Source organism: Siphateles boraxobius, unplaced genomic scaffold (assembly GCF_051911475.1).
Source record: "Siphateles boraxobius isolate OS27281-9 unplaced genomic scaffold, OSU_SipBor_1 5, whole genome shotgun sequence".
Classification (NCBI taxonomy): domain Eukaryota; kingdom Metazoa; phylum Chordata; class Actinopteri; order Cypriniformes; family Leuciscidae; genus Siphateles; species Siphateles boraxobius.
In genome coordinates this window covers 13695695-13704535 of record NW_027509141.1, presented here as the reverse complement: position 1 = coordinate 13704535, position 8841 = coordinate 13695695, and the positions used below count along the sequence as shown (strand labels likewise).

Sequence of the window (8841 nt, the reverse complement as noted above, 5' to 3'; positions counted from 1 at the left end):
TTTAATGATACCCAGATAACATTAAAACCCTTTTCATTTATGGAGTCAGATGAAATAACGAGTCAATACATATGAGAAAAATGTGTTCCATTTAATCTTGTTGTGTTGCGTAAAAGGAAAGACAGTAACCCGCAGAGACCTTCACCTGTATTATTTGAAACCCTCATTGGACCAGTAAACAGGCTTACAAAGTGGTGACCTCGACGTGATCTCGAAACCAGACGAGCAACGTCTTTCTGGCGCAACATTCAACTTGAACTCTGCCCGGAACATGAGGTTTGAGCTCCTTCTCATCCATCTCCAGCTGCTGTGGTAAGTCAATCTTGTTTGCCTTTTAGAAGCGTTGAGGGAGAGATTGTTTGCACTTCACATATAGACACATTTTTAGTACGGGTCGGGATACCCTCTGTTTAGACCGGAACCGAAAAATCCGGTGGGGAAGAATTAAACGGGAAACATGTCTTTTCAGGGAAAGCACAGCAGCAGCGTAGATGAGGAGATAATGGAGATTCTAGGCGTACAATTACAAAAGCTCATTGTTCGATTAAGCGACAAGGGATTAAACTTAAAGTGAAACAACAACGAAATAATATCCTGGTATTCTGCCGAGGGTGCGAAACTAAAATAAAAATAAAAATACAAGAAAATTCCCGCTGCTATTGTGTATTTGCTTCGTCGTAACGACCTCGAGACCATAACCGAGAATGAACGAACGATAGCAAATATCCAAGAAATCGAAAGATTGCGATCTGACGAATTGCAAAAGTTAAGAAAACAAGTTGAAGCGTTCGCATACGAGCAACAAGGGTGGGCTAGACAGAGCGAAGACATGGCCACGAAAATTGATCAAATTCAAAGAAAACTTCAAACCGGCAGTAATTACATATCTGCTCTCGAAGATTGCTGTGATAAATCAGGGTTTCCAGTAGCCGCAGTTAAACAAGCAGGACTGGATGAAACCTCTGATCTAGAGACTATAAATGATAGTGACGATGATGATGATGACATAGCCTAGAAAAATAAAAGGCATTCATGCTGCCAGAACCCCTTTTACATTTAATAGAAAATATAATAAACCACTCAAAAATGACATAATAGTAATACACAGGATGAAAACAAAAAGCTTACAAAACAACTCTTTCTTATTGATATAAACAATTAATTTATCTTTTATTCAAAGCCCTTGTTATATTTACAACTATTTAATACAGGCGTCCAATCACAACTGACTTCCGGAAAATGGGAAGTAACCAATGACATTTGAGGTTATTAAAACAGGAAGTCCCGCCCCTCGACTGTCAAAAATAAAATTGTTCGAGCGAGCAAAAGCAGCAGGCGAGAGCAGATCAAGCGCGAGAGCGTGTGGAATGATAATGCGTTCGCGCGAGAGCGTGTGAAATGATCATGCGAGCGCGAGGGCTTGTATTGCGTGCAGAGGAGATGTCATGAGCGCGCGCAGAGTATCAATGAGCTCGCGAGTTCCCGTTTCCTCGCGTGTAGATCTGTTATTCTCTCGCGAAAGTCATTTACCGCGCGCGCCAACCTCAGTTGTGCGCTCGGTTATTATTGGCATTGATTTGCCGCCATAACCCACACACATGCCAAACCAAACAGGAAGCACAGAGCCCAGTTCATGATCAAGAACTTCCAAATCAGACACTGGTGTACATTGATGGTTCCCGATACTGGCATGATGGCATATTCCACACAGGATGGCAAATTCCACACAGATCACATCACGAGCCGCTGTGTGTATACACTGATAGTCGATACGCTTTTGGTGCAGTCCATGATTTTATGGCACAGTGGCAGTTGAGAAAATTCCTCACGTCTGCCGGAACGCCGATAAAACATTTTGACATCATAACTTCGATTTGGCAGGAGATAAAAAAACGTGATTCCACTCTCTCCGTCGTTAAAGTGCGCGCGCACGTTAACAAAAATCCAAATTAAAACGAACAAAACAACAACATCGCAGATCAATTAGCTAAATTAGCAGCACAAAAGGGAGATGAATGGAAGCCTGACAGACTGATTGTTCCTGCTGTGAGTGCGATTCAGACTGTTCCTATTGACTTAAAACAGTACCAACAAGAACTGTGGAGTTCTGATGGAGAACTGACACCGCACCTGCAACAGGACAAATTAGTCAAGGTCACTGAAGGCATGATTTTAAGAGACGACAAATACATTGTTCCAGAAGCCCTGCAGAAACCAGTGATAATGTTGTACCACGATTATGCACATGTATCAGCCCCCAAAACACAACAGCTGATACAAAATAACTTTTGGTGGCCATAAATGGCATCAGACATTCAAAGATGGTGTGACACATGCATCGTATGTGCTACCATTAATCAAGGTAGGACTGGCCGTACAAAACTGTGCAGACCAGAGCAACCCAAAGGACCTTGGGAGTCGCTCCAAATGGATTTTATAGGCCCACTACCCAGTTCCAAAGGGGGATATTGTTATTGCCTTGTGATAATTGACAAATTTTCCAAATGGGTTGTAAGCGATTCCTACTCGCAATAACAATGCAAACAATGTGACACGTGTGATAGCGAACCAAATCCTCCCACTCTGGGGAGCACCAATCCAAATTGAATCTGATCAGGGCACACACTTCACAGGTCAGATAATGAAACACATATGCCAGATGCTAAACATCAAACAAAGATTTCACTTTTCATACAGGCCGCGTTAATCGCACCATAAAAGAAAGCATCTCGAAACAGGTTGCACAACACAAAAACCAATGGATTGATGCCCTACCCACGGTCCTAACAGTACTGCGGGCAACGCCTTCAAAAGCCACAGGTATCAGTCCATTTGAACTCATGACTGGAAGAGTCATGAAGCTGCCCGTCGACCCAGAAATTACCCCAGCAGACCTGGGGCCTCTCGTGATTGCAACTCAACAGTCTGTGTTAAAGTAATTACGAGACAGACTGGAAGTGCTACATGCACATGCTGCTCTGAAACAACAGCAATCAGACTTAATAAATGATGCACAATTCAACCCAAACTCTGAGGTAAAATTCTCAGAAGGAGACATGGTAATGATACGCGTTTTTGTGAAGCAAGGTGCATTCACACCCCGATGGCATGGGCCATATGAAATAAAAGCTGTATGCAACAGCTGTGTGGCCACAACCGTAAAAGGGAAACTTTGATGGTATCACATGTCTCAGTGCAAATCATTTAGAAGTTCACAGAATAAATAACTAACTGTCACTGTCTTCTCTTCCTGCCTTCCAGGTCGAGTGCAGCGATCCCATGGAGGCCGGATGAAAGGAAAGTGTCCGGGCCCACGTGCATCAGACTGGGCCAAAGGGTTTCACTCACACACAACCTGAAATGTGTGAGGTCGGTGTGGAAATTCTCCCAGGGGCCATCCACACCAAAAATCACAGTCGCACCTAAAGAGACAGCTACATGGCCTCCCGGTATAATTCTGGATCCAAATTGCACACCACAAATTTGCTGTAGTTCAGGTAGCACCCACCCACCTTCAAGAAACATTTCAGGATACACCTGAGCACCAAAATTCATACACAATCTCACGGCCTGGTATCAACTTAAAATAGATCCAGGCGACACAATAAGCAACATGTACACTCTACACGAAAACAACAACAATGGCATAGAACCAAAATTGTGCTATTATGTTAAAAATTTGGAACCTGCAACATATAGGTGCACACATACTGAAACACATAATGACACCCATATAAGATTCGCAGAATTAATGTATGATCTCACATCGTACACACCTAACGAGCCAAAACCAAAAACTTTTGTGTGGACCAACCGAAAGGAAGGAACATATTGTGTCGGAAAATGTTCACATAGCATAGACAATTTCACCAATCCCCACAACTGTACATGGACTATTACTTATTGTTTTAATTTGACCACCTGTGGATACACTAAACCCAAAAAGTGTCCGGAATTGCACTCAATTCCACCGGGTGGACTGATTAGAGGAAACATCAACAAGACTCTATTACATGATGTAAATTTGATAATGACACATGTAACTTACAACATTTCCAACATACTCTCTGCCTACACAAAACACTGTAATATTAATGATGAGTCATATGAATGGCTACAGTCACGAATCGATGATTTAATTTCTGATTACAAAGACAGACTTGCTGTCCAAATTCCACCTACTCGCTCAAAGCGAGACCTGCTCAGCAGTATAGCCGGCATTGTTTGGATCAATTTATTCAGCAGCCAACACCTATAAAATAACCAAACAATCCCAATTCTCCACATGGTTGAAAGATCAGATGGCCACTGGTTTTCAACACATCACCAATAGCAATGATAACATTATCAAAGCAGTTCGTTCCGAGGCGCAGGCGCTTTTAACGATCAGCCACACATTGTTCAATCAGACCCGTACCATCGAACGTGACTTAGCCTGTAGATCATATGCACAAGATTTGTTCACTACAACAAGACAGGAAATTTTAGACCTTCGTCTTCACAAGACCCCTAGACATGTTTTGAATGATTTAATTGAGGTTTTAGATTTGCATAGATGGTTCTCTTCAGAAAAAATGAAAAATATTAAGTATTCAGAACTGTTATCCACAGTTATGATGTATACTGGAAACGAATGTATTGGTTGTATTGGGTTTTTTGCCAATTTTCCTTTAATCCACCCAGATCAAGTTTATCCAAATTCCACTACTATTCGGTCCATTGGCGTGGTAGTTAAAGATCAGATAATTAAATGGGATCACCTCACTGGATATATGACCTTGAAGGGTACTGAGACCTTATTTACCAGCCGCACTTGTTGTCATGAAACTCACAATTATGTCGTCTGTACATGTAACACATTGCAGCCTTTCTCTTCCAATGATAGCAAACTCATAAATGTTGAATCTTTGCACGGCCATTCAAATGCTGTTCAAGTGTCTCATACACAGTGATCAGTGAGATGAAATCGTTCACATATGGAGGACTGACCTGTCCTGCTAATCACTCCTTTTGCTTGGAAGTGACAGAGGACTTTTCTATGGGTCAAATCGCCATCCTCGGAAGGATGCCAAAGGACGCCGAGGTCTCCCCATGGTGAGACGACACCTTTTATGAACACGGAACACAAGCTTTGGTCGACACAATGGACTTGGTACAGAACATCATCCTCCAAACAGAGTACCACCTCTCTCAAGCACAAGTGGAGACAAACTTGGCGCGAAAGACTGCACAGATCCTGTCTAGCTCATCTACTCGATCGGCCCAGACGGCATACACCTGGTGGGACTGGGTACTTCGAGGTTGTGCGGTTGGAAGCGCACTCATCTTCTCCTTCACGCTACTCCAATGTTGTTACTTCAGACACCTCATCAGATCAGTAAAAGCATCCACCAACACGATCTTAACTCTCAGCCCCCTACAGCTGCCCACCTTACAAAGACTGAAATGACACCGCAGGAAACCCTGTGAGTGGCCCACGGTGCCAAATGGGGAAACTGTAAGGCGGGTGCCGAAAAGTCTGGGCCACCCCTGGTGGAAACAAAAGACTCCTGAGAATTAGCATTTGAACCCTCCCTTGCATAATGGAGCATAAACAGCAGCATCCGAGACGCAGCACACAGTGCAACTCACACCTCACACCTCACTTGAACAATCTCCCCCTTCTCCTGCTCACTTGAAACTCACTGAAAGGCCATGAAATGTTAAATGTGTACAAATAAGAAACTATGCATGTTTAGTATCATTTAAAGTGTCTCAGTGTGCCTGGTAAAATGGTCTCATTCTCCCAACCATAATGGAAAGCTAAAAGAAGTTACAAAATATGAGAAATAGTGTGCCCCTCTAAGGTGTTCCCTCCCCCAGATCCTCCATTCTGATCTCACAGTTGTGAGCCCCTCACTAGGGGACCAAACCTAATTATAATGACAGACACCACCATTTGGTAAACAAATTGAATTATCTGGGTTTATAAGGAAAATGGGCAAAAGGTTATGGGAGTCTGTAGGGTGACTGCCCACACAATCGCTGTGTGTAATTTTCATTGCCAGGTAATACTTTCTACAAATTCCTTGATTTCTGTTATGATATTGTAGGATTACAATTTTATTTAAATGTTTTAATTTAGGTTCAACAGTATTTTAACTGAGAAAGTGCACACACTGTTTTCCATTTTTGAGGCAATCAAGGTTTCGGACATTAACATCTTGTCACATCTCAAAGGTCAGCTGGGCCTTTTGTTGATCTAATCAGGCTGATTGGATTAGCATCTCAAGGCTCTGAGTTACACTGTTACCTGATGAAATCAGGTAACCAGCTGAATCATGTACTTTCCTTTACATGTTTTGTTCAAGAGTCCCCTCCTCTATGAAATTAATCCCACCCCCTTGAAATGTATATAAACTGCAATGTAAAGTTCCCTTAGATTAGACTTGGGTAAGAATTTGGATGCAGCAGACTACAGCAAATAAACAATCCTGCTTAAAAGATACAACCTCAACGTCTCCTGGTCTTCGCTTCTAAGTCTCCTACACTTAAGAAGAAAAAGTTTACAACAGATGGTGCCGTGACCCGGATAGAGCTACTCACCAGAATCCAGATTGAATAAACAAAAGATCTCAACGAAGAATGAACTTTCTGACTGAGTTCCAGACGGAAACCTTGAAAACCTCAAGCTCAACAAAGATCTCAACAAAGAATGAACTTTCTGACTGAGTTCCAGAACTGAATATCAACTGGACCTCAACAAAGCTGACTGAGTTTTCCAGACTGAATCTTTTCATTCAAACAACGATTCGGTGAGTTTCACTCTATTCAAAGAACCAGACCAGTACGACTTTTTTTGTGCCTCTGCGCCGTCAGAGAAAGAGTTATCAGACAGCTGTAGTGTTTGATTACCTAAAGTTATCCTTTAAAAGTTGTCTTTTAAAGATGAAAATATATCCTCTGTTCAGGCAGGGACGTTTTTAACATCACATGTTAAAAAGATATCCCCTGTGTCAGGCAGGGAAGATTAGTATTATTTTGCTAATTATTTGTTTTGTTGTTTGTTACCTTGTGGTGTTACCCTCTAAAAAATTTCTTTTAGAGAAGAGAGTTTGATTCTCTGTTCAGGCAGGGAAGTTTTTAACATCACGCGTTAAAAACATATCCTCTGTTTGTCAGGCAGGGAAGATTAGTATCATTTGCTAATTATTTGTTTTTTTTATTATTTTGTGTTGTTACCCTCTAAAAAAATATTTTAGAGAAGAAAAGTTTGATCCTCTGTTTGAGGCAGGGAAGAGTTAGCATTACATGCTAGTAATTTTGTTTTATCCTCTAAAAGTTAGGAAGGTGAAAGATCCTTTCCGTTTCTTTCAGGGAAGATTAGCATAACGTGCTAATATTTTGTGTTTCATCCTCTGTTTCAGGCAGGGAAGTTAAATGTGATGTGTTGGTAACAAGGAAGGTTTATCAACAGTTTGATCTGTGACATAAGTGTAGACTCTTTTGATCAGAGAAGTTTTAGTGTTTTTGATTGTGTGATAAAGAAATCCACAAAATGGTTAGAACGAATGCTAGGCTGGTTCCAACAACTGAAAAATTTGGTCTTGCGACTCCATTGTGGTCAGATAGTGAATTTAAAACACTGTTAGGGGAACAAATGAACCTAATAGTCACTGAGAAAGTTAGAAAAGAACTAACGCAGAAATATGAGATTCATCCAGACAAAACTTGGTCGGTAGATGAGTGTAAAAAAGTACTAGGAGCAAGTATTCGCAAGAACAATGTGAAAGGCATAATATGTTGCCATAGAGAATTTGGTTTAGCACTAGCTACAGAACAGTCTAAACGCAACTCAGAGCTAGAGAAACAGATCAATGAGCTCCGGGCTAGAGTTTCCGCATTGACCAAGAAATTGAACCACAACAAAGATGCAGAAAAAACTGATGTGGAAGAAGTCAGCCTGATAACATTTACCCTGATTTACGAACGTTCTTTGAAACAGATGTAGCCGTCCAATCAGTCACTGATAAGCCTGTAAATTCAATTTATGTGTGTGGAGCTAGAAAAAGATCAGAGGGAATTGAGGAAAATGAAAGTGTTTCTACCCACCCTTCTGTAGTCCGAATACAAATTGTCGCAAAAGCCCTTGGACCTAAGGATATAGAACGACTCTCTGAGAGTTTACCCTCACCACGTAAACAGTTTTCTGAATTTAGAAGGGCATTGATCAGCAAAATTCGTCTATATGACATGTCGTTAACAGAAGTCACACAGTTAATGTCACAAATTTTAACTGATTCTGAATTCAACAGTTTTGAATCTGCAGTGACTTCTGAACTACAACATGCCAGTAGAGGCGATATGAGAGAAGGTGTTTTGAAAATCCTAAAGACTATCTTAGGACCCAAAATAGACTGGTCTAGAGTTACTAGCTGTGTACAAAAGAAAGAAGAAACGGTAAATGAATATACTGAACGGTTCTGTCAGTCAGCCATAACTTACAGTGGAATAGTGGATGATTCTGAAAGTGTGCTCGATGACAAAGGACCACTAATTCGTATCTGGTCAGATGGCCTTGTAGCCGAATACAGAAGAGCTTTGCCATTCCTAGATCTAACTTGGTCTAACAGAACTCTCAGAAGTAACGTTGACAGGTTAGCTGCATGGGAAAGAGATGCTGATGTTAAAACCAAAGTGAGAGTAGCAGCAGCAGCTACATTTAGCACAGCAAAACAAGAAAACAGGTGGTCTAAAAAAGAAGGCAGCTGCCACTATTGTGGAAGATTAGGACATTGGGAGAAAGAGTGTAGGAAGAAATTGCAAGATACAAAAAGAAATGCTATGCATAATTCTGCTCCT

The 8841-nt window shown here is 41.3% G+C and overlaps 1 pseudogene; it reads left to right on the top strand.

The window, feature by feature from the left end:
* The first annotated feature begins 271 nt into the window (after positions 1-271).
* LOC143712035 (uncharacterized) lies at positions 272-5449 on the top strand (annotated as a pseudogene).
* Positions 5450-8841: the final 3392 nt, after the last annotated feature.